General features: G+C 36.5%; 1 protein-coding gene and 1 pseudogene across 9 annotated transcripts in view; one reads left to right on the top strand and one right to left on the bottom strand.

The window, feature by feature from the left end:
• The window catches only part of DPP10 (dipeptidyl peptidase like 10), a 1,311,492-nt gene that overhangs the window by 360,558 nt on the left and 925,299 nt on the right, over nucleotides 1-25,635 (bottom strand). The window lies entirely within an intron of this gene.
• LOC116756766 lies at nucleotides 16,196-16,665 on the top strand (annotated as a pseudogene).

The raw sequence follows: 25,635 nt of genomic DNA, 5'->3' as shown, positions 1-25,635 counted from the left end.
GAGAAAAGTAAAGGATTATTTCTGTTTCAAGTATTGGAAGACCTGACCCAAACAGATTTAAGTCTAAAAAGTATTTTATTGTATGTCTGGCTTCAAGGTACCAGTTGATGCAAGGGCTCAAATGTCATCAGGCCAAGTGTACTATCTTATAGTTTTCTTTCAGATGGCTCTATTCAGACAGGCTTTCCCTTCATGATCCAAATATCACTAAAACCTCATGGCCTCTCACTTTCAAGCCCAACAGGAAAAATTAAGATTTTTTTTCTAGGATACTCAATCAGAGTTTCGCTGCTGTCTCTGGTCCTGATTGGGGCAGGTAAACATTCTTGCCCTGTGTGTTAGGGGTATGTGATGTACTAACAGGCACAGGATTAAATCTCATGTCCACTCCTACTGAGTGTTGGGTATGTGTTGATTTTAAAAAAAGAAATCATTCTGTGGATGCCAGAAAAAGGTCAAGTTTGGATAAGTGAAATAGGTAACAGATCTATTATACAGTGTATGTGCATTAATGAAGACTGATTTTATTTATGAAGGGTGTTATTTACAACAAAAATAATGCCTCTCCACACTTACCATAAACTGGCATTTTATCATGCAGGAAAGTGCAGCACAATTGATTATGTGTGTGTGTGTATGTGTGTGTGTGTAATGGGTACTTTCTAGCAGAAGAATGGGTCCATAAAAGGAAATATATTTCAGTAATTGTTAAAATTCTGAGGAAACTTTCCAGGTTATTTGGGGCCTTGCCATATTCCCAAGTCACACTTCCCTTAGAGAAAAATGATTTTGCCTGAAAGCATAAGACCTTCTGTGGCCCACTGGGGAAGCTTGCCAGGAGGAATGTGTGGGTTTGCCAGGATGTGTAGTCAGAGATTCATTCTCCTGAGAGGGGAGAAAACATGTTGGCAACAGATCAATCTGATACTGCTGAGGAGATGTACATGTATGTCCTGGAAGAATCACAAATCTCCATCAAAGTTTCAACTCTCCTGTTGTGTTGTTAAAAGAGACCAGATTTGCCAAGGAATGGACTGAAATTACAAATGAGTCTTGCCAATAAGGATAAATTCTAAACATACGTTTTAAAATCATTTAGTGGTACCACAGCATTGCAGTGGAAAGGATGCTGTGATTCTTTTCCTCAAACCACTGATCTCAATCCCAACTCTGATCAACCAAATCTTGAAAATAAACATCATGGATAAGTTCAAAGTCCGTCCCTCCACCATGATTCCTTTTCAAGTATATAATTTATATAAATATATAAAATACACGTATATATTGTATATTTATAGTACATGTATGTATATAAGTATACATAGTGTAATATATATTATATAGTACAATATATAAGTATATATAGTGTAATATATATTACACAGTATAATACTATGTTATATATATACACACACTGACACACATATATATGGAGTATGTTTTAGAGATTTAGGATAAAACCTGACTCTTCTTATTCCTAAGCATTTAATTTTGGGTCTGGTTACATTAGCTATCTGTCATTTACTCTTCTAATTTGAAATAAGAAAAAACCATGTCCCAATTAAGTTGTTTGAATATAAAACACTCCAATGTATGCCAAAAAATGCAATATCTTATACAGTGTATGTGCCCAATGAGTGATCCTGGCTTTGTTGATGATGGAGGTAGCAAAGCTGATTATGATGATTTAACTAGTATTTTAAAAAATAATTCTCCACTCAACCTATATTCCATCCTTATCAGATATTATCATTAATCATTAAAAAGTGCACATACTCTTTCTAAAAGGAAATATTCAAATTTCCTTATTTACCACATTACTTAGAATAGAACCGAGTATATAGTTGGTGTTTATGTGTCTCATTGAATTAATTTCTAAATCTTTCCATTTTGTGCATTGTAAAATCACCATATACATTTGATGATAATTAGGCAAGAAGAATAGAAGGAAGTTCCAAGGGTTAATTATTCACTCAATAATATAAGAAATAAAATAATATTAAGATCTAAAGCCAATGATAAAGGAAAGCAACTCAATATCATAAACTAATAAATAGATTTTAAAATTTGATATACTTATACAGCAGAACATTATTTATCAATAAAGGAGCTGGTGATACATGCTACAAGAGGGATGAAGCTTGGAAACAATTGAACTGAAAAAAGCACATCTAAAAGAGCCACATGTTATATAATTCAATGTATAGGAAATGTCCAAGTAGGAAAATGCATAGAAATAGAAAGTAGATTAGTGGTTGTCAGGGGAGAAGGGGAAGGGGAAAGGGAAAGGGGAAATGACTGCTAATGAGTATGGGGGGGGCAGTGAAAATATTTTGGAAATAGATAGGGGCGATGGTTGGACAATTCTATGAATATATTAAAAAAAATGAATTGTATACTTTAAAGGGGTGCATTTTATGGTACATGAATTTTATCTCAATAAAGTTCTTATTAAAAGATAAATAAATCAGAAAAAATGTAAAGACCAAAGAAGAGACGGCTGAGATGCCAAAAGTTTAAAATATACATTTTTAGATTTATTTTGGCTTTAAAAACAAAACTGTTGGTAGAATAGAAAAAATATATATACGTGATATTTACCTGGTATTTGTTCTCACTATTTGAAATAATGCTAAATTCTTCAACGTCTTTGAAACAAAAATGGTTTGTTTCTGCATTATGGTTGCTACCTATAATTCATCTTCTCCTTTACTTTGAACCTTCTCATCCTCACTTCTGTTAATGCAGGGATCTACACACAGTAGATCGTGAGTAAACTATGAATATTTAACATTAGTCATACAGATATATGAGTACCTAATTGCTTTATCAGTAATTTTCACAGATTGTTTCTATAAAAGGAGTCCTAAAAATAATGTTGACAATCTAATTGGCTCTAAAATATTTTGAAGAGCTGGAAGGAACCAAGGAGGTCACCTTGTCTAATCCCTTCATTTTCTCAAAAATAAAGCCACAGGAAGTTAGGTGAAAACACTGAGAAATCAGCAATTAAATTCCTGGATGAGGATTCCAAATCCAGTCCAATTTCTGCAACATTGGCTGTCTGTCAACTAATAACTGATGTTTATACTGGTTCCTTAAGCTGACCCTCCAGTCTGTGTATTCTTTTCTTTCCACTCAGCCTCAAGGCTTCAAGAACCTCCTTTATGAAGCTAGGAGCGTGACTACTATGTCATAAATAAGTCATGGGTGAGCAATACCTTAGTTATGCTGTGGCATAAGGCATCTTCCCTACTACTGTTTCCAAGTCGGCCTCAGTTAGTCTGTTGAGGGAGCCACAAGGGTAATAGTGCGCCATCTGCTGCCTGGGGTGAGTGCACTGATGATAGAATTACTATGGGAATATGTGTATCATGAAGAGAGCCTTTTGGACAAATATTTCCACATTTTAATTTCCACATTTTATCTTCTAACACTCACACAATCAATAGTTCACATTTCTCATCTTACTAAGGAAACTCTTGAGTTTTCTTAAATTCTCTATTCCTTGCCATTGCTCCAAAGATGATTTTTTTAATACTCCACATCATTCAAGCCACCTGTTTGCACAGATGGTAGCTTGCTTGCTTACTTTTATACAAAAGCTAAAGATCTAGGCCTGACAAAACACAAGAGTTAACTGTCACTTTGCTTTGTTTCTCCAAGTTTAAAGTGAGTTAAAGAATCAGCGAGAACAGATGTCTCTCCTTAAGCATTTTATTTCACCTTTTTTGTCTCCCATGATCTTTTAGAAAACATAATATACCTTGCATTGAAAATTATGTTTCTGCTTCAAAAAGATGAACCTTCCTGTCCCTCTTTCTAATATGACATTATAGACATCATTAAGCAGATAAGAGCCACATCTGTAAATCCTACCCCACTTCACCTGCATTTCACCCTCATAACATTTGCTCTGGGGCACAGCTGGAAGCAAAAATACGACAAACTGGTATGTAATTTGTTTACAGATGAGATATAATATAGAAAACACGCACTATTTTTTGTCCTTATCAAGTATTCTGATAAACATTTAACAAAATAATAAACACAATTTTTCAATGTATTGTTAGAATAATCAAACAACTACTTAAGTGTTTACCATGTTCCTTGGAAATATAAAGGGGAGAAAATGGCAACTAAAATTTAGTCAGTAAAATAACATAAAGTTATGTGGCATATTAAAAAACGACATTTATTAACTTGCACAATAAGAAAGGAATTTTATTAGGCATTTATACTTATTTAATTCTCACAGTAATGGCTCTTGTTACATTAGAGAAAATTGAGCCTCAGGGAACTTAGTTAACGGGACTAACATTAGACGAGTAAGAGAATGGTGGGGTCAGAATTCTGATGGGGGACAGATTTTAAGTACAATTTGTCAATGAGTGTTGAAACAGCTGCTCCAGAAGATGCTACTACCTGATGTCTAACCCCTTCCGAACATAACCCGCCCAGTGCTGGCTGGTGTCCTGAACACAGACGCAGGAGTTGAAGGGGTAACTCCTGAAAGCCCTTGCAATGTCTCATTATGGGAAGTAACTGAGACCTGAACATGGCAAAATCAGGAGCAGATACCTCCATGTCTGTTCTGTAGGGTGCTTCTCTCAGCTTTATCAGTGTCAGCTATCAGAATCTGGTCAGAAACCAAGGGAGCGTCTGGCTAACAGTGGAGCTAGTCCCAGCTTGACTGGTGCAGGCAGACCCACCTCTGAAGCTCAGCAAGGATGGAGTGGTAATCTCTAAAGGGTCGAAAGGACCATGATAATGGAGGAAGCTTAACCGAGCCCTCCTACTCTTACACGAGACCCCATGTCATCATATCAAAGACTAATACATGTGTGTTTTTACTTAAAAAGTAATTATGTTCTTTTTTCAATTTTTTATTATGTTAAAATACTCATAAAGTTTACCATCTTTATAAGTGTACAGTCAGAAGTATTAAGTACCTTTATATCAGTGTGCGATCATTACCACTATCCATCTCCAGAACCCTTTTTTCATCTTGCAAAACTGAAATCCTATATCCATTAAGCAGTAACTCACTAATCCCTCTTCCTTCAGTCCCTGGAAATCACCATTCTACTTTCTGTCTCTATGATTTCCGCTACTCATATAAGGGGGATAGTACAGTATTGGTCTTTTTGTGACTGGCTTATTTTACTTAGCATAATGACTTCAAGATTCATTCAAGTTCTAGCTAATGCCAGAGTCTCCTTCCTTTTTAGATAAATGATACTTCATTGCATGTACATAGCATTCATCGGTGGGAACTTGAAATGTTTCCATGTTTTAGCAATTGTGAATAATACTGCTATGAACACAGATGCACAAATATCTTTTAAAGACTCTGCTTGCAATTTTTTTGGTGATATACCCAGAAGTGGAATTTCTGGATCATATGGTAATTCTGTTTAATTTTTAAAGGAACCTCCATATTGTTTTCCACAGTGACTGTACAATTTCACATTCCCACCAGTAGTGCACAAGGATTCCAATTTCTACACATCTTTGCCAACTCTCATTATTTTCTGAGTTTGTTTGCTTGCTTGTTTTGCTTTGTACAGAAACCACCCTAATGCATGTGAGATGATATCGCATCGTGGTTTTGACTTGCATGTCCACGTCCTTAGTGTTTAGTGGTTTTGTGCATCTTTTCATATGCTTATTGACAATTAGTATACCTTAGAAAAGTGTCTACTCAAGTTCTTTGCCCATTTTTGAATCTGGTTGTTTGGTGTTTTTGTGCTTGAGTCTTAGGAGTTCTTTAAATATTCTGGATATCCCTTATCAGATACATGATTTTCAAATATTTTCTCCAATTCTGTGGGCTACCTTTTACTCGGTTGATAGTGTCTTTTGGTGTACATTTAAAAAAAATTTTCATGAAGCCCAATTTGTCTATTTTTCCTTTTGTTCATCTGTGATTTTGGTGTCATACACAAAAAATCATTGTCAAATCCAATGTTGTGGAGATTTTGTACTGTTTTCTTCTAAGATTTTTATAGTGTTAAGTTTTCAATTTAGGTCATGGTTCCATTCTGAGTTATGAACTAGTGTACATCAACATATACATTTACCTAACACCATATACAATTTTTGTATATGGTGTTAAGTAAATGTCCGATTTCAATATTTTGCATGTTGATATCCAGTTTTCCCAGCATCATTTGTCAAAAAAATTGTCTCTTCTCCAATGAATATTTCTGCACTCTTGCCAAAAATCATTTGATCGTACATGTTAAGGTTTATTTATGGATTCTCTATTCTATTCCATTGTTACATATGTCTTTCTTTATGCCAGTACTACACTGTTTTGATTACTGTAGCTTTGTAGTAAGTTTTGAAATCAGGAAATTTGAGTCCTCCAAATTTGTTCCCTTGTCCTGGACTCTTTTGGCTATTCATGGTCCCTTTTGATTCTTTATGAAATTTAGGATGGTTTTTTCTCTTCTGCAAAAAACATTGCTGGGATTTTAGTAAGGATTTCATTGAATCTGTAGATCATTTTGAATAGTACTTACATGTTAATAAGTCTTCCAATCCATAAATATGGTATATCTTTCCATTTATTCATATTTTCTTTAAGGATACATGCTATTTCTTCTTTAAAGTTTGGTAGAATTGACCATTGAAGCATTTAGATCCAGGGCTTTTCTTTGTTAGGAGATTTTTGATTACTGGTTCAATCTTCTTACTAGTTATAGCTCTATTCAGATTTTTAATTTCTTCATCATTTATTAATGGTAGGCTTTATGTTTCTAGGAATTTGTACATTTCATTTAGGTTATCCAATTTGTTGATGTACACTAGTTCATAGTACTCTCTTAAATCCTTTTTTATTTCTGTAGAACCACTAGTAATGTCCCCACTTTCATTTTGATTTTAGTGATTTGAATATTTTCTCTATCTTTCTATTTCTTTCTAAATAGTCCATCTATTTAAAGGCTGGCATGGCATGAGGGATCTTGTTTCCCCAACCAGGGATCGAACCCGTGCCCCCTGCAGTGGAAGCATGAAGTCTTAACTGCTGGACCTCCAGGGAAATCCCTAAAACTTTGTCCATTTTGTTGATCTTTTTGAAGGATAAACTTTTGGTTTCACTGGGGTTTTTTCTATTATTTATGTTGTTTTTCTCTGCTCTTTTATGATTTCCTTCCTTCTTCTAGCTTTGGGTTTAGTTTTTTCTTCTTTTTCTAGTTCATTAAGTTATAAAATTAGGTTGTTGATCTGAAAGCTTTCTTTTTTTCTTAATGTAACTGCTGATATTTATAAACTTCTCCCCTAGCACTGCTTTCACTGCATCCAATATATTTAGAGGCATGCTCTGTTCTCATTTTCATTTATATCTAAGTATATTTCACTTCCCCTTGTGATTTCTGCCTTGATCCATTAATTTTTAAACAGTGTGTTGTCCCATTTCCACAAATTTGTGAATTTTCCAGTGTTTCTTCTGTTATTGATTTTTAACTTTATCCCATTGTGATCAGAGAAGACATTTTGTATGATATCTACATTTTAAAATCCACTGAGACTTAATTTGCGACCTAACAAATTTACTTTTTTTCTCTTTGAATAGGCTATACTTTTTAAGCCTTTTTAGTCTTTGTTGAAAATTGTTCATTTAAATGTAGTAGTGTGGTAACTGGAAACCAGATTTGCCTCCTTCCTCAGGGTTTTCTGTTTTTTTATTTTTTATTTTTTGTTTTTGATTGCTATAGGCTGTTTCTGTGCTGAAGATCACTGAGGTGTAAGCTTAGGGGTTTTTCAGGTCTTTTTTGATCCTGTGCTTTTCCCTAGGCATGTGTAGTGACTTTCTAATTGCCCTATATATATGCAGTTGATTTTAAATATATCAGTCTTCAATGTTTGGCTCCCGAAAGGAGAAAAAGAATAAAAAGAGGGAGGGGGCAGGGGTGGAAGGTGCTGGCCCTTTAAATATCACTAGAAGTCACTTCGGCCAAAAGGAGAGGACCTTACAACAGTGGGGTAGGTATAACAACAATGACCACCACCTCTTTCTCTGCACCTCTGTGATCAGAAGCAACAATCAGCAAATAGAACACTGATCTCCAAAGGAAGACAGGGTGCTTTTTGTCCACTCTGGCTCCTGCAAGGTTCTCCTGTAACATGTGCACTACCTCCTTTCCCAGGTTGAGGTGTGAAGGAGGGGTAACTGGTACTGTACTAAGAGTTGAAATTGACTGTTACCTGCAATTTGCTATCCAAACCCTCCCCTTGGAAGTTACAAACCTTCAACAGACTCCAGTTTCAAAAGAGTTATATCAGACAGATTCTGCCAGTACAATTGTTGTCTAGTTAGGGAGATAAATTCCTACCTGGACCCATCTTTGAAGAATCCTTCCCCTGTATTTATGACTTAAATGGTAACACAACTTACTTTAGAAATTAATGAAAATATTAAAAAAGAAATTAAAATTCTATGAGTTCTTGTGATAGTTCACTTTATGTGTCACCTTGACTGGGCAAAGGGATTCCCAAATAGGTGGTAGAACATGTTTTCTTGGTGTGTCTGTGAGGATGTTTCTGGAAGAGATCAGCATTTGAGAAAGACTGAGTAAAGAAGCTCACCAATGTAGGTGGGTAGTATCCATTCAAATGAGGGTCTGAATAGAACAAAAAGGCAAGAGAAGAGTGAATTTGCTCTTTTTGCTTGAGTTGGGGCAACTCTTTTCCTACCCTCAGACATCAGTGGTCCTGTGGCACTCTGGACTCAGACTGAATGAAACCCATTAGTTTTCCTGGTTCTCCAGCTTGCAGATGAAAGACTGTGGGCCTTCCTGACTTCCATCACTGTATGAGCCAATTTCTATAATAAATTAACCTCCCTCTCTCTCTTTCTCTCTCCCTCCCCCTCCTTCCCTCCCTCCCTCTCTCTCCTTCTCCCTCTAGATAGCTACATAGATAGATAGACAGATGATAGATAGATAGATAGGAAGAAAATTGGTTTTGTATCTCTAGAAAACCCTGACAACGATAATACAATTAATTTTATCTTTTTATATTAAGCATTTTAAATCAGACTGGATGAACTTTTGTACACCAATTTTAACCCTAATGATAGAAAAGGTTATGCTAGATTCTTTCATATTATTTTACATTTTTTTAATGGCTGCAAAATATTTCTTTATGCAACATGCATAGAATTATTAAATTTTTATTTCTGTACTGTTGATGATGACATTTCTTTGCAGTAGCAGAAATAGATTCTGAAACTTCATTAAATGTTGTATATCATCAAGATTTCCACCTTCAGATTGTTACCCAAGATGTTACAGAAGTAGAATTTCATAGTATTTGTATTTCTTTTGCATAATTTTTGATTGTTTATAAGCTTAATGTTTGTATTTTAACTGTCATGTTTAAATTTCTTAAAAGTAATACACATTTTTAATGTAGTATTAATAAACTGGAGGTGGAAGGAGTTCCCTGGTCCCCTTTCTCTGTAGGATAGATAGAGTTTTTTTAGAGGTATATATCACAACGTGTATATCTTTTAAATAGAAAAGAACAAAGAAATGTTATATTTATCTACAGATAAATCCAATTCCCTTTCATTGAGGGCCCTAGCTCAACTCCTGGCACAGTGCTAGAAAGCTTTCTTGCTTTTAAGCCTCCTTGCTGGCTGGGAAAAGCACCTGTGGCCCTCAGGTTGGCCCTCTCCCAGCATTTCCCAAAGTGCCACAATTACCACTTTTCAAACACTCATCAGAATTCCCATCAGATTCCCTCAGAATAAGAGATCTCCTCCAAATGTTAGTAAATGAAACCAATTCACATAAAGATTAAAAGATACGCTGTATTTCAAAATATGCTTCAAAGACTCTAACACAAATTTCACTGAAACTGATCCATCAGCAAAAAGTTATGATTGTTAAACAAAGCTAAACATATTTGCCTGTTTACATTTACTGTAGTGATATTCAGATATTTTACTATGATGAAATATTTCACAAAACCTCAATTGTGATTATTTACACCATATTTTTTCTTTTCTTCTAGTAATAGGGGGATATATTAACATTTTATAAAAATGATGGTGCACTACTCTTGGGGCATATTGTAAACTATAATTTGTATTTATTGAAAGAGGTGTGTTAGCTCCTTGAAGACACTCCATATTTAATAACTATACTTGTATAAACCAAATTAAACAATTACTAATGTGAGGGGTCACTATGTTCAAAGGTCATGGTTGAGATATTGCTGTTTCTTATGCTTCCAGAATCTGTGGTTGAACTCCTAAGAAGAAATTCCATGGAATTCCATGTGGTCTCTGGTGCCTTTTTTTTTTTTTTTTTCGGTACGCGGGCCTCTCACTGCTGTGGCCTCTTCCGTTGCGGAGCACAGGCTCCGGATGTGCAGGCTCAGCGGCCATGGCTCACGGGCCTAGCTGCTCCGCGGCATGTGGGATCTTCCCAGACCGGGGCACGAACCCGTGTCCCCTGCATCGGCAGGCAGACTCTCAACCACTGCGCCACCTGGCCCTCTGGTGCCTTTTTTAAATTCCTGCCTCCATGGCTTGAACACATTAAAGCCTGGCTGAGAGGCAAGAGGATACTTATGGCTTCTCACCCTCTTCTCTTTTATATAAAATATTTGCTTTAGTTTTTAGAGCAGCATGGTGTTAAAATTTAGATTTTTAAGGAAAGGAAAGTTTTCACTTAAACTTTGAAAGAAATCTAAATGCCTTATTACAATTGAAGAAAGAATTTCACTTTTGTGGTTATGGACATTCAGTGAATAATAGAGTAGTGTGTGTTTATAATTAATAGTTCCTTGTATAATGATGTACCTGATGTTACAAAATATAAAGAATGCTGGATAATGACGGGATTTAGCCATTCCCGGGTTTAAGAACTTAATATCATTTCAAATCACCCTGAATATTAATTCTACTCCTAACAAAAATTTCAACCCCAATAAACACATCCAAAAGTTCCGGGTTCTTACTGAGCCTGTAGCCCATCAGTAGGATGTTCTCTCTCTTTCATCCTTGATAGTTTTATGACAGAGTCAATGATAGGCCAACCTCTAAACATTGCTAGATAATACTCATACACACACACACACAAACACACACACAGACACACACAGACACACACACACACAGCTGCAGTCCTGTATATAAAATATCACAAGAAAATGACCATTTTCCATTTCTCACAAAAAGAAACAGTACCCTAAAACAGCATTAAATAGTTAATTCAGCTTGATAAAATCTTCACAATCTAACTAAACATAAAGTTAACTGATTTCTAGAGTGTTGCATAAAACTGCACTCTTTATGCTCCTACAATATTCTCCATGGCAGTTAGCCAGAGAGAACCTTTGGAAGACTGAAAACTCATCCTGGAACTATTGAAGTCTATTCTTGCCCATTCTGAAAAATTGGCTGATATTGATAATTGTTATAAAAAGTTTACCCCATGAACCTCATAGGCTGCCAAGAATGTAATTGAGCTGAAATGGAAGGCTGGTATTAAGCTTGCATCCGGTTCTGAGTCAAGGAGCCCTCACTCTTTGACTAGCATCAAGGGAACCTTCTTTCATTTGGGGAGAACAATTTGACTACAGTGGAGTTCATTTTGAGAAATTGTCCCAGCTTGTCCAAACGGATGGCAAGTTGGATCGGATTTCAAATAAATAAACAAATACCTGTAGGAGTTGAGGTTACTACCCTTGGCTCAAAAAAATCAGATTAGAAAGTATTTATTAGGTATCTACAATGCATGGGGCATGGTTCCACTCATGATTTTACCAAACATGATGATACAATGTTAATTCTGACCCCCTTTTTCACTAAAAAAATGTAACACAGTATTCTATAATAATAAAAAAAAAATTGTGACACTTTTAGACCATGCTTTCATTTATTATTTTATAATATGATTTTAGTGAAATTCAGCATTTACATACATTCTTAAAATGGAACCTTACATATATCCTGTTGTCCTGAAAGATACAAACTGTCTTCCTGGATGTCGTCTCAATTTTCTCTCATGATCTGCTCAAGAGTGGCAAATGTATGCATTTGGTCATTTATTTTGAATCTCTTGAAATTTCAACTTAACAATGTACTTCAGCAACAAAATTCAATAAATATTCATTAAGTTTGTACTATGTATCAGGAAATACCTATTCTATGTGCTAGAGATACAAAACATCCTCACTCATTAAGGAGTTCAGAGTTCAATGGGGGATACAGGCAAATAAAACTATTTCCATACAAAGAGAAGTACAGTACTGTGATTAAGAGTAAAGACTTGTGTCATCAACTGAAGGTAGAAATTAACCACATGTACTTTAAAACACTAGCCCAAATTGAGATATCCTGTAAGTATAAAATACACACTGCATTTTGAAGGCCTCGTATAAAAAATATAAAATACCTCATTTTTAATACTGATTTTTAATACTGTACTGATTATGCTTGAAATGTTATTTGGGATATATTGTATTAAACAAAATGTATTAACACAATTAATTTCACCAGTTACTTTTTCAATGTATTCTTTAGAAAATTTATGAATTACGTCACATTTGTAACTCAGATTTCTATTGGACAGCCCTGGTTTGTATAGTGATGCTACTAGACCTTTTGTCTTCAAAACTCATTCTGTCACTTACTAGCTGTAAGACCTTAGGCAAGTACTAGTTTGTTTGTTTTTTGCTTCAGTTTCCTCATGTATAAGAAGAGGTTGATAACAATTATAGTTGTTTACTCAATAGGGTTGTTGGGATAGTAAGTGAATCAAAACACCTAAAAGGTGACTACTATTAAATATGTAAGCATTAAGTAGGCACAGAGAAAGAGTACCTATCTCAGGCCAGAAGAAGTAAACTCAGAGAACTCCAAAAAAAAAATAATAATAATAATGGTTTCATTAAACCTTCAAAGAATGTCAGAAAGCTATCCCATTGTAATAGGAGGATAAGAGTATTTCCAAGAATAGGGACAATATAAATAAAGTCATAAAACTTGAAAGAACCAAGGTCCATTCCAGGAACTGAAAGTGGTTTTCAATGTGTAGGACTGCAAACTTCTTCGAAGCAATGGTGGGAAGAGAGACTGAAGAGGTGAGAGAAGCCAGATCAGTACACTGCCCAATACTATTTTAAAGAATTTATGAAATTAGGAATCCCCTCTATAAAATTAACCATATTGTTTTAGGAGTCAAAGGAGATACACAAAGAGAAGAAATGAAATGGGAATAAGTGATGTCATGAAGGAGATTACTAAGATATTAATAAAAGAATTTCTGAGTAGTAAGGCATATTACTTCCACATTCTAACCCTTAAGGCAGGATGCTTTTGATAGCTATCCAGTTATCCTTTTCTACTAATTGAGCCTATTAAACCAACAAGCCACTAAAACTTGTACTCATTTAATACACCCACTGTAAGCTAGGTTATGAAAATAAATTTTGGATTTTGTAAATTGGGCATGCCCACAAATAAATATTAATGCTCAGATTCTATTATGGTAATGGATAGACACCAACACTCATAGGTTCTTTATAACTTATAAGGACAAAACAGAGTCAGAGAGATCTACCTCCCAGGTGAAAGAGAAAAAGTTGAAAGCTCTCAGGAAAAGGTTCCTTTTGTATTAGAGGTATAGGTAGTGTTAAAAGGTAAACTGAGGCACATAAAATTTTTTCAAAGGTTTATTTATGCAAGCCGATTCAAATTGGACAGCACCAAACCAAAAATGGTTAGGAGCTCCCTGATGACAGAAGCTAGGGAAAAGGTTTTCATAGAGAAGACGCAGAAGAAAAACAAATACGCTATTCGATTGGCTATACTTAAGCAGTTGCCCTATTTGGAAAAGCGGGCTACTTGTGATCGGTTGCTCTTTTGGGTTTTTTTTGGATTCTGGTGCATTGATTCTGGCTTAGGTTTTGGCTTGCTTAATAGGCTGCCGAGGCATTAGAGCCACCTCAGTCTAACAGACTCCTTGTTTAATTAATTTTATTGTAGTTACAATGATATATCATAAGGGCATTAAAATAATAAGAAAGGAGACTCTTCCGGAAGGAATTTTGGTGGATTAAATTTTAAATATGTTGAATAAGGTAACATTATCAAAAGTGAAATGAACAAAAATATGTATATATACTATATACTAAATTTGTGATAGGATAACCTATAACAATTAGCAACCAGCAATAGTACCTGAAATAACTTTTAATTTTGATTGCATCACTTTGTTTTCTCCCTTAGTAAGATTCACTGCTTTGTCCTCAATGTCTTAAACAGCTAGATACAAACAGCAGGGTTATGCCAACATTCTATGACAGTACCAAAGTGCACATTTCCAGTTGATGATATCACAGTAGGTACCCACCCTAGATATCTCTCGGTAGTGTGTTATTAGCATATGTCTCAAAGTTTGCCATGTCCACCTCTTTGTCACACCCCATCACAGTGTTGAATGTGTCACTGGAAGACCAGCAGTTTTGCCCTTATGTAAGGCACACTCTGTCTCTCATGACAGTCGTGTCGTCCTGTACAGTCTCAGACTATATCTATCACTCGTTCATGGCTCAACATTACAAACTCCTTCCATGTATGTCTTTTCTTTATGTAAAAAAATGGTACTTAGCGTCCTTCAGGTTTAGAAATTAATGACACTATCAATATTAATTTTGAAAAGAATAAAATTTTAGCAAAGACTGAGATGCATCTTCAGATGAGTGAGAACTAAAAAGGAAAGAAAAATGTTACAGTAAGTAAATATTACACTAAATTATCTCAAATATTATTTCAGGACTTAAGCTCCTAGGGTGCTATATTTTTACTGACCATTTATTAAATTTCAAACCTAACTGAGACTGTTTGGAGAAGAGAGCATGGAAAACCACATTTTGAAAACAACGAGTGATATCAAGAAAGAAGCAGAAATGGCCTCAGTGTTGGGAGAACATATCAGGGAAATGCTCAAGCAAACAGTGATGGAACGTGACAGAGCTATTAAAATCCAAATCCACACAAACATTCAAATTGTTTCTCATCTGGGCACAGTTTCTTCTTCTACTCTGAACTGCAATTACAATGAATGGGCTTCAACCCTCTCAACTGGTGCCCAGTGAGAGAGGCATGTTTATGCTCTCAAACATTTGGGCCATCCACTTGCTCATATGCTATGGTTTGATGCCCAGGTTTCTTTCTGTGCCATGAAATCGTGGTCCAGGATGAAACTGGAAAAAGATGGTGCAGTGACAGGATGATAAATGAGATTCACCACGATGTAAGGTTGGGTTGTCCTCTTGTCTTCTTGGCAGCAGAAACAGATTTACCAACACGTCTGTCCCAAAACACATTCTTCTATAAAGTTTTAAAATGAAGCAGCTAAGGGAATTGTCTGGCAGTCCAGTGGTTAAGACTCTGGGCTTTCACTGCTGAGGGCACGGGTTCAATCCCTGGTTGGGGAACTAAGATCCTGCTAACTGCACAGTGTGGCTGAAAATTTTTTAAATTTAATAAAATAAAATCAAGCAGCTAATAACCACATTATATCAAAGGACTAACAGGAAAATCCTCTCTTTCTGTTTGTGCATAGATACCCAAATTCAAAGTTCTTCTTTAGGATGGGGGACTTGTATAGATAAGCATTATGTTTGCTTGTGGCAATGCTAAACAAATTCATATTCTGAAAATTCCAAATTAAAGTACACACTAGGGTGCAACAATTCTGCTCAGTGAGGGTTCTTTCCCTTCAAACGAGATTTGTCACATTTTAAAATTGAATTTATCCAATGCATATAAAATGCAATAAAATGTACAGACCTTAACTGATATCTAAAAGTTTAAGAATCTGTCTTTTAAGAAAAACCTAGAGCTAACTTCTCTTTAAAAGTAATTTCAATGTGATTGTAGAACTTTTGAAAGGATCTTGATTCTTTGAACAGAGATAAAATTAAAGTCAAAAAGGTTTTAGTCACAGTAGTAGAGAGGCAGCACCTTCTAACCAGCAGACCTTTAAAATTGACTACAGGCTAAAATCACAAAGTACAAAACAGCAACCAGTAAATCTGTCATGTGGTTTCTTCATCTCAGTCAGATACCAAATTGTCATCTAAAATTTAATCAACAATGTCCCTAGATTAAACTGAATTTGAAAATTTATTTTGACCATGGAGTCAAGGTACAAGGGTATGCGTGTGAATTGTGGATGACTGTGGTGGGGCCTTTAAGATGAGAACCATAGGTGAAGGTAATCAAAGGTTTTCGCAGTTCTCCAGTGGGAGTAAACCACAGACTAGGAAGGAGTTTGCCAGCTATTAAAACCAGGGCTCTGCAGTTGAGAGGTACCTTTGCTGTTTGGGGAAGGTCTGTTTTCCGTGACTGACTGCAGTATGGTTCAAGTCAGAGGGAAAGAAGATCCCTGGAACTCCATCATGAGCGGTGCCTTAACAGGAGCCATACTGGCAGCAAGAAACAGACAAGTGGCCATGGTTGGCTCAGCTGCGATGGGTGGCATTCTCTGGGCTTTAATTGAAGGAGCTGGTGTCTCCTTGACAAGATTTGCCTCTGCCCAATTTCCCAATTATCCTCCATTTCCTGAAGACCCCTTGCAGTAGCCTTCAGCCCAGTTACCATCCTCACCTTTTGGAGACTATGGACAATATCAATAGAACTTCTTTCCCAGGATTTCTTTAATGGAATGAGGAAAGGATTTCAGACTGTTTTTCAAACTATAGGTGGGACACTATGGCCAAACAAACTATGAAGAGACATTTAGCATCTTCTTCTATTTAAAGGAACATGGGGGTGGGGGTTCCTAAAAGATAATACATTTATTTATTCATACTTGGATTGCATTTGTGATTAAATAAATGTCTAAAATCTTTCAAAGGAAATACAGTAAGTGCTAGGAAGATGAAGGACCAAATGGCAAGCAGCAATGAAGTATGACCATCATTTCCTTGTGGACTTCTCTGCCTGGTTTCGTTCTGTTAGTCAAACAATAAAAAAAACTCCTGGACATTGCTCTTAAAAAAACAAACCAAAACAAAACATACTTTAGAATAATTTTAATTTGAAAATAGATTTAGTCTTTCTTTACACCCTTCTAATTTAAAACAAAATAAATTTATATTTCTTTTTTCTTTACATAATTTTCTTGATTCTCCTCCTCATTTAAATTCTTCCAACATCCACTGAGCAGAACTGGAACACAGCATTCAGATAAGGCCATGATTCTGCTGTCTCAGTTTATGTTTATAATCTATCCTGATTGCTAAGGGTTACAATCTTTGTTTCACAAGGCTCTGCCTGGGTACAAACTGTTCTACATAATGACACTTACTACAGAAGTCAAAAGTAAACACTCAAGTATCATTATTCAATAATCATTTTTAAAATTGCATTAAAAATGTCTTGTGTTCTTCAGTTTGCCACATTAAAATGCAGGCAGTCCAGTTCAATAAATCCCAGAAGAGTAGTGAGTATAAGAATCTAGTCTTGATAGAGGGACGTGCACTTACTTCCTCTTGCGAGAGCAGCAGAATCACAGCTAACTGCTGAGCAATCACTGACAGGAAGACACTGGAACTCACCAAAAAAGATACCCCACATCCAAAGACAAAGGAGAAGCCACAATGAGATGGTAGGAGGGGCGCAATCACGATAAAATCAAATCCCATAACCGCTGGGTGGGTGACTCACAAACTGAAGAACAAGTATACCACAGAAGTCCACCCACTGGAGTGAAGGTTCTGAGCCCTATGTCAGGCTTCCCAACCTGGGGGTCCAGCAACGGGAGAAGGAGTTACCAGAGAATCAGACTTTGAAGGCTAGTGGGATTTGATTGCAGGACTTTGACAGGACAGGAGGAAACAGAGACTCCATGCTTGGAGGGCACACACAAAGTAGTGTGCACATCAGGACCCAGGGGAAGGAGCAGTGACCCCATAGAAGACTGAACCGGACGTACCTGCTGGTGTTGAAGGGTCTCCTGCAGAGGTGGGGGGCAGCTGTGGCTCACTGTGGGGACAAGGTCACTGGCAGCAGAAGTTCTGGGAAGTACTCCTTGGCATGAGCCATCCTGAGTCCACCATTAGCCCCAGCAAAGAGCCTGTAGGCTCCAGTGCTGGGTAGCCTCATGCCAAACAACCAGTAGGGAGGGAACTCAGCCTCACCCAGGAGACAAACACATTAAAGTTTTACTGAGCTCTGCCCACTAGAGCAACACCCAGCTCTACCCACCACCAGTCCCTCACATCAGGAAACTTGCACAAGCCTCTTAACATAGCCCCATCCACCAGAGAGCAGGCAGCAGAAGAAAGAAGAACTACAATTCTGCAGCCTGTGGAATGAAAACCACATTCACAGAAAGATAGACAAAATGGAAAGTCAGAGGAATATGTACCAGGTGAAAGAGCAAGATAAAACCCCAGAAAAACAACTAAAAGAAGTGGAGATCGGCAATATTCCAGAAAAAGAATTCAGAATAATGATAGTGAAGATGATCCAGGACCTCGGAAAAAGAATGGAGGCAAAGATCGAGAAGATGCAAGATATATTTAACAGAGACCTAGGAGACTTAAAGAACGAATAAACAGGGATGAACAGTCTAATAACTGAAATGAAAAATACACTAGATGGAATCAAAAGCAGAATAACTGAGGCAGAAGAATGGATAAATGACCTGGAAGACAGAATGGTGGAAATCACTGCTGTGGAACAGAATAAAGAAAAAAGAATGAAAAGAAATGAAAACAACCTAAGAGACATCTGGGACAACATTAAATGCAACAACATTCACATTATAGGGGTCCCAGAAGGAGAAGAGAGAGAAAGGACCTGAGAAAATATTTGAACAGATTATAGTTGAAAAATTCTCTAATATGGGAAAGGAAATAGCCACTCAAGTCCAGGAAGCGCAGAGAGTCCCAGGCAGGATAAACCCAAGGAGAAACATGCCAAGACACCTAGTAAGCAAATTGACAAAAATTAAAGACAAAGAAAAATTATTAAAAGCAACAAGGGAAAAATGACAAATAACATACAAGAGATGTCCCATAAGGTTAGCAGCTGATGTCTCAGCAGAAACTCTACAAGCCAGAAGGGAGTGGCACAATATATTTAAAGTGATGAAAGGGAAGAACCTACAACCAAGATTACTCTAGCCGGCAAGGATCTCATTCAGATTCGATAGAGAAATCAAAAGCTTTACAGAGGAGCAAAAGGTAAGAGAATTCAGTACCACCAAACCAGCTCTACAACAAATGCTAAAAGAACTTCTCTAAGTGAGAAACACAAGAGAAGGAAAAGGCCTACAAAAACAAACTCAAAACAATTAAGAAAATGGTAATAGGAACATACATATCGATAATGACCTTAAATGTGAATGGATTAAATGCTCCAACCAAAAGACACCAGCTCGCTGAATGGATACAAAAACAGAACCTGTATTTATACGGTCTACAAGAGACCCACTTCAGACCTAGGGACACATGCAGACTGAAAGTGAGGGGATGGAAAAAGATATTCCATGCAAATGAAAATCAAAAGAAAGCTGGAGTAGCAATACTCATACCAGATAAAATAGACTTTGAAATAAAGAATGTTACAAGAGACAAGGATGGACACTATGTAAAAATCAAGGGATCAATCCAAAAAGATATAACAATTATAAATATACATCCACCCAACACTGGAGCACTTCAATGCATAAGGCAAATGCTAACAACTATAAAAGAGGAAATTGACAGTAACTCAATAATAGTGGGGGACTTTAACACCTCACTTACACCAATGGACAGATCATCCAGACAGAAAATTAATAAGGAAACACAAGCTTTAAATGACACAATAGACCAAATAGATTTAATTGATATTTATAGGACATTCCATCCAAAAACAGCAGATTACACTTTCTTCTCAAGTGCACATGAAACATTCTCCAGGACAGATCACACCTTGGGTCACAAATCAAGCCTTGGTAAATTTAAGAAAATTGAAATCATATCAAGCATCTTTTCTGACCACAACACTATGAGATAAGAAATAAAGTAGAGGGAAAAAACCATAAAAAACACAAACACATGGTGGATAAACAATGTGCTACAGTATACCCAAGAGATCACTGAAGAAATCAAAGAGGAAATCAAAAAATACCTAGAGACAAATGACAACAAAAACACGACGATCCAAAACTTATGGGAGGCAGCAAAAGCAGTTCTAAGAGGGCAGTTTATAGCAATACCATCCTACCTCAAGAAACAAGAAAAATCTCAAATAAGCAATCTAACCTTACACTTAAAGGAACTAGAGGAAGAAGAACAAACAAAACCCAAAGTTAGTAGAAGGAAAGAAATCATAAAGATCAGAGCAGAAATAAAAAAAACAGAAAGAAAGAACAGCCAAGATCAATAAAACTAAAAGCTGATTCTTTAATAAGATAAACAAAATTGATAAACCTTTAGCCAGACTCATCAAGGAAAAGAGGGAGAGGACTCAAATCAATAAAATTGGAAATGATAAAGGAGAAGTTACTATGGACACTGCACAAATACAAAGCATCATAAGAGAATACTACAAGCAACTCTATGTCAATAAAATGAACAACATGGAAGAAATGGAAAAATTTTTAGAAAGGTAAAACCTTCCAAGACTGAACCAGGAAGAAATAGAAAATATGAATTGACCAATCACAAGTAATGAAACTGTGGTTAAAAATCTTCAAACGAAAGTCCAGGACCAGATAGCTTCACAGGTGAATTCTGTCAAGTGTTTAGGGAAGAGCTGACACCCATCCTTCTTCTCAAATTCTTCCAAAAACTTGCAGAAGAAGGAACACTCCCAAACTCATTCTATGAGGCCACCATCACCCTGATACCAAAACCAGATGAAGATACTAAAAAAGAGAAAATTACAGACCAATATCACTGATGAATATAGATACAAAAATCCTCAATAAAATACTAGCAAACAGAATCCAACAACACATTAAAAGGATCATACACCATGATCAAGTGGGATTCATCCAAGGGATGCAAGGATTCTTCAATATATGCAAATCCATCAATGTGATACACCATATTAACAAACTGAAAAATAAAAACCATATAATCATCTCAACAGATGCAGAAAAAGCTTTTGACAAAATTCAACACTGATTTATGATAAAAGCTCCCCAGAAAGTGGGCATAGAGGGAACCTACCTCAACATACTAAAGGCCATATACGACAAACCCACAGCAAAACATCATTCTCAATGGTGAAAAACTGAAAGCATTTCTTCTAATATCAGGAACAAGACAAGGATGTCCAATCTCACCACTATGATGCAACATAGTTTTGGAAGTCCTAGCCACAGCAATCAGAGAAGAAAATGAAATAAAAGGAATACAAATTGGAAAAGAAGAATTACAATTGTCACTGTTTGCAGATGACATGACACTATACATAGATAATCCTAAAGATGCCACCAGAAAACTACTGGAGCTAATCAATGAATTTGGTAAAGTTACAGGATGCAAAATTAATGCACAGAAATCACTTGCATTCCTATACACTAACAATGAAAGATCAGAAGGAGAAATTAAGGAAACAATCTCATTTACCACTGCAACATAAAGAATAATATAGCTAGGAATAAACCTACATAAGGAGGTAAAAGACCTATACTCAGAAAAGTATAAGACACTGATGAAAGAAATCAAAGACAAAAAAACAGAGGGAGAGATGTACCATGTTCTTGGATTGGAAAAATCAATATTGTGAAAATGACTATATTACACAAAACAATCTAAAGATTCAATGCAATACCTATCAAATCACCAGTGGCATTTTTTACAGAACTAGAACAAAAAATCTTAAAATTTGTATGGAGACACAAAAGACCCCGAATAGCCAAAGCAATCTTGAGGGAAAAAAGCGGAGCTGGAGGAATCAGACTCCCTGACTTCAGACTATACTACAAAGGTACAGTAATAAAGACAATATGGTACTGGCACAAAAACAGACATACAGATCAATGGAACAAGATAGAAAGCCCAGAGATAAATCCACACACCTATGGTCAACTACTCTATGACAAAGGAGGCAAGGATATACAATGGAGAAAAGACAGTCTCTTCAATAAGTGGTGCTGGGAAAACTGGACAGCTACATGTAAAAGAATGAAATTAGAACACTCCCTAACACCATACACACAAATAAACTCAAAATGGATTAAAGACCTAAATGTAAGACCGGATGCTATAAAACTCTTAGAGGAAAACATAGGAAGAACATTCTTTGACATAAATCACAGCAAGATTTTTTTAGAACCCACCTCCTAGAGTAATGGAAATAAAAATAAACAAATGGGAAAGCACAGCAATGAAAACTATAAACAAGATGAAAAGACAACCCTCAGAATGGGAGAAAATAGTTGCAAACGAATCAATGGACAAAGCATTAATCTCCAAACTATATAAACAGCTCATGCAGCTCAATATTAAAAAAACAAACAACCCAACCCAAAAATGGGCAGAAGACTTAAACAGACTTTCTCCAAATAAGACATACAGATGGCCAAGAGGCACATGAAAAGCTGCTCAGTATCACTAATTATTAGAGAAATGAAAATCAAAACTACGATAAGATATCACCTCTCCCGGTTAGAACGGGCATCATCAGAAAATCCACAAACAACAAATGCTGGAGACGATGTGGAGAAAATGGAACCCTCTTGCACTGTTGGTGGGAATGTAAATTGATACAGCCACTATGGAGAACAGTATGGAGGTTCCTTAAAAAACTAAAAATAGAACTACCATACGACCCAGCAATCCCACTACTGGGCATACACCCTGAGAAAACCATAATTCAAAAAGAGTCATGTACCACAATGTTCATTGCAGCTCTATTTACAATGGCCAGGACATGGAAGCAACCTAAGTGTCCATCAACAGATGAATGGATAAAGAAGATGTGGCATTTATATACAATGGAATATTACTCAGCCATATAAAGGAACGAATATGAGTTATTTGTAGTGAGGTGGATGGATCTAGAGTCTGTCATACAGAGTGAAGGAAGTCAGAAAGAGAAAAACAAATATCGTATGCTAACACATATATATGGAACCAAAAAAAAAAAAAAAAAAGGTTATGAAGAACCTAGGGGCAAGACGTGAATAAAGACGCAGACCTACTAGAGAATGGACTTGAGAACATGGGTATGGGGAAGGGTAAGCTGGGAGAAAGTGAGAGAGTGGTGGCGTATATATGGACATACATACACTACCAAATGTAAAATAGATAGCTAGTGGGAAGCAGTTGCATAGCACAGGGAGATCAGCTCGGTGCTTTGTGACCAGCTAGAAGGGTGGGATAGGGAGGGTGGGAGGGAGGGAGATGCAAGAGGGAAGAGATATGGGGATATATGTATATGTATTACTGATCCACTTTGTTATAAAGCAGAAACTAACACACCACTGTAAAGCAATTATACTCCAATAAAAACGTTAAAAAAAAAAAAAGAAATCACTCTTACATATTTAAAGAGATGGTTGCCAACAGTTTTATGATTTTCTACCTATGTTCTTTCCATTCTAAAAAACTCAGAAACTGATTCTTCAAGTATCTCTTTTGGAGTTCACTGATCTTGAAAGCTTGGTATTGAAACACTTGAAGCATCCTAATTCTTTCAGCCTAAATGAATCACATAAAATACAAATAACTATCAGTACCTTGCCAAGGTTTGGCATTTACCATGTGTCAGATGCAAAGCTGGGTATAAGAATCTCCAAGATGAGTCAGTTACAGATGTTGTCCTCAAAGAAATTACAAGATAGATAGAAATAGGATGCTATTGGAGGCATAAGAAAGCATTCAATTCTCTCTCAGAGGAATATGAATAATTTCCAAATGTGGTTTATAGTGGAGCTATTACACCTGTCTGGAACTAATCTACCTTGAAGGCCATTCAAGGTAGAGGAAATAGCTTGAACAACAATACAAAGGAGTAAGACAACTTATCATAGTTTAGAGATCATCTTAGTTCAAGCTGCTATAACAAATTACCATAGGCTGGGTGGCTTAAACAACAAACATTTATTTCTCACAGTTCTGGAGGTTGGAAGGTCCAAGATCAAGGTACCATCACAACTGGCATCAAGTGAGAGCCCACTTCCTGGTTTGCAGATGACTGTCTTAGTCTCTCCTTACATGGCAAAGAGCAGAGAGATAGAGAGAGCAGTTCTCTTGTCGCTTTTTATAAGGGCACTAATCCCATTCATGAGGCCCCACCCTCATGACTTAATTAACTCCCAAAGGTCCCACCTCCTAATGCCATCACATTGGAGGGTTAGGATAGGTGAATTCCGGAGGAACACAAACATTCAGTCCATATCAGGGACCAAACTATTAAATATGGTAAGGTTTTGTAATTGTTGAAGTGGTGGGCAGACTCCCTATAATGGGGGACCTTGTATGTCATACCAAGGAATTTGGATTATAATCTAGTAGGCAATGAGAAGTCAGGAAAAGAAGATTAAATCAGGAACTGATACAACTGATTTGATATGTTCATTATCAATTTACTCCTGCAAGGTATATGGGTTGAAGAGAGACAAGATTTTAATGAGAACACATAGAAGAAGAAGTAGGCTAGGCAAAAAATGAATGAAGTCTGAATTAAGGTGGAAACAAGAGGATGACTACAAGGGAACGAGATGAGGAAGTGGTAAGGAGGTAGAGCTGACTGAAATTGGATGCCATCTGGATGTAAGGGATCAGGAAAGGGAGTCATGGAGGAGTTCTACATGATTGGCAGGTGATGCTATCATTCTTATAGTTTGGAAAACAGCAGAAAGAGTTAGCGAGGAATAATAGTGAATCAACTTTGAACATGTCGAGTTTGAGGTGTCTCTGTGGATAGCTAAAATCTCAATTCTTTAGTAGAAAAGCAGTAAAGTAAAGCAAGGTGTTAAATTCTCAAAATACTATTCAATTCCTGAAAGCTATAAATGAATAAAATGAAGTAACATGGGGTCTGAGAGGCCAACAGGAAAGGACATTTCTTTACCAAAGAATGCTTTTTGCTTGTGTAGTTGAAAGAAAGGAAGAGGGAGGGAGAGATAAAGGGAAGGAGGGAGTGAGACATCTCAACTACTCCAAGAAGTTCCCTTTTAGTCACTGGGTTGTAAATTTTACTGAAAAACAAAACAAACAAACAAATAATTGCTACAATGTTTCAGGGTATTTGGGGCTTTTGAGATGACAAGACATAAGGACACATTCATTTTGTTCACCTTTTCATCCTCCTGATACAGAAGGCAGAGAGGGGCTAATCAATAAAAATTGGTTAAATAATGAAATTTGCATTCATGAGTACATCTCTATTGGATTTGATTTCATATTTCCTTTGGATCTGTAGTCAGAATGTGCTCTACAGTTAATCCCCCATAATGCTGAAATTTAATCTGAAATGGTCACTTCCCTACCTCATTATGTGAGAGGTTCCCACTCTCATGTGGGGTTAATCCCATGTATAAGCAGACTTTGGTTGGGCCAGGGAATATCCTGATCAAATCCATGTGACACCACTGCAGTTGCTCACGGTACCCGACTCTTCCTTCCCATTCACAAAACCTAGCAGTGGCCAAGTCA

Source organism: Phocoena sinus, chromosome 7 (genome assembly GCF_008692025.1).
Source record: "Phocoena sinus isolate mPhoSin1 chromosome 7, mPhoSin1.pri, whole genome shotgun sequence".
Classification (NCBI taxonomy): Eukaryota; Metazoa; Chordata; class Mammalia; order Artiodactyla; family Phocoenidae; genus Phocoena; species Phocoena sinus.
This window is presented reverse-complemented; position numbering and strand designations above follow the sequence as displayed.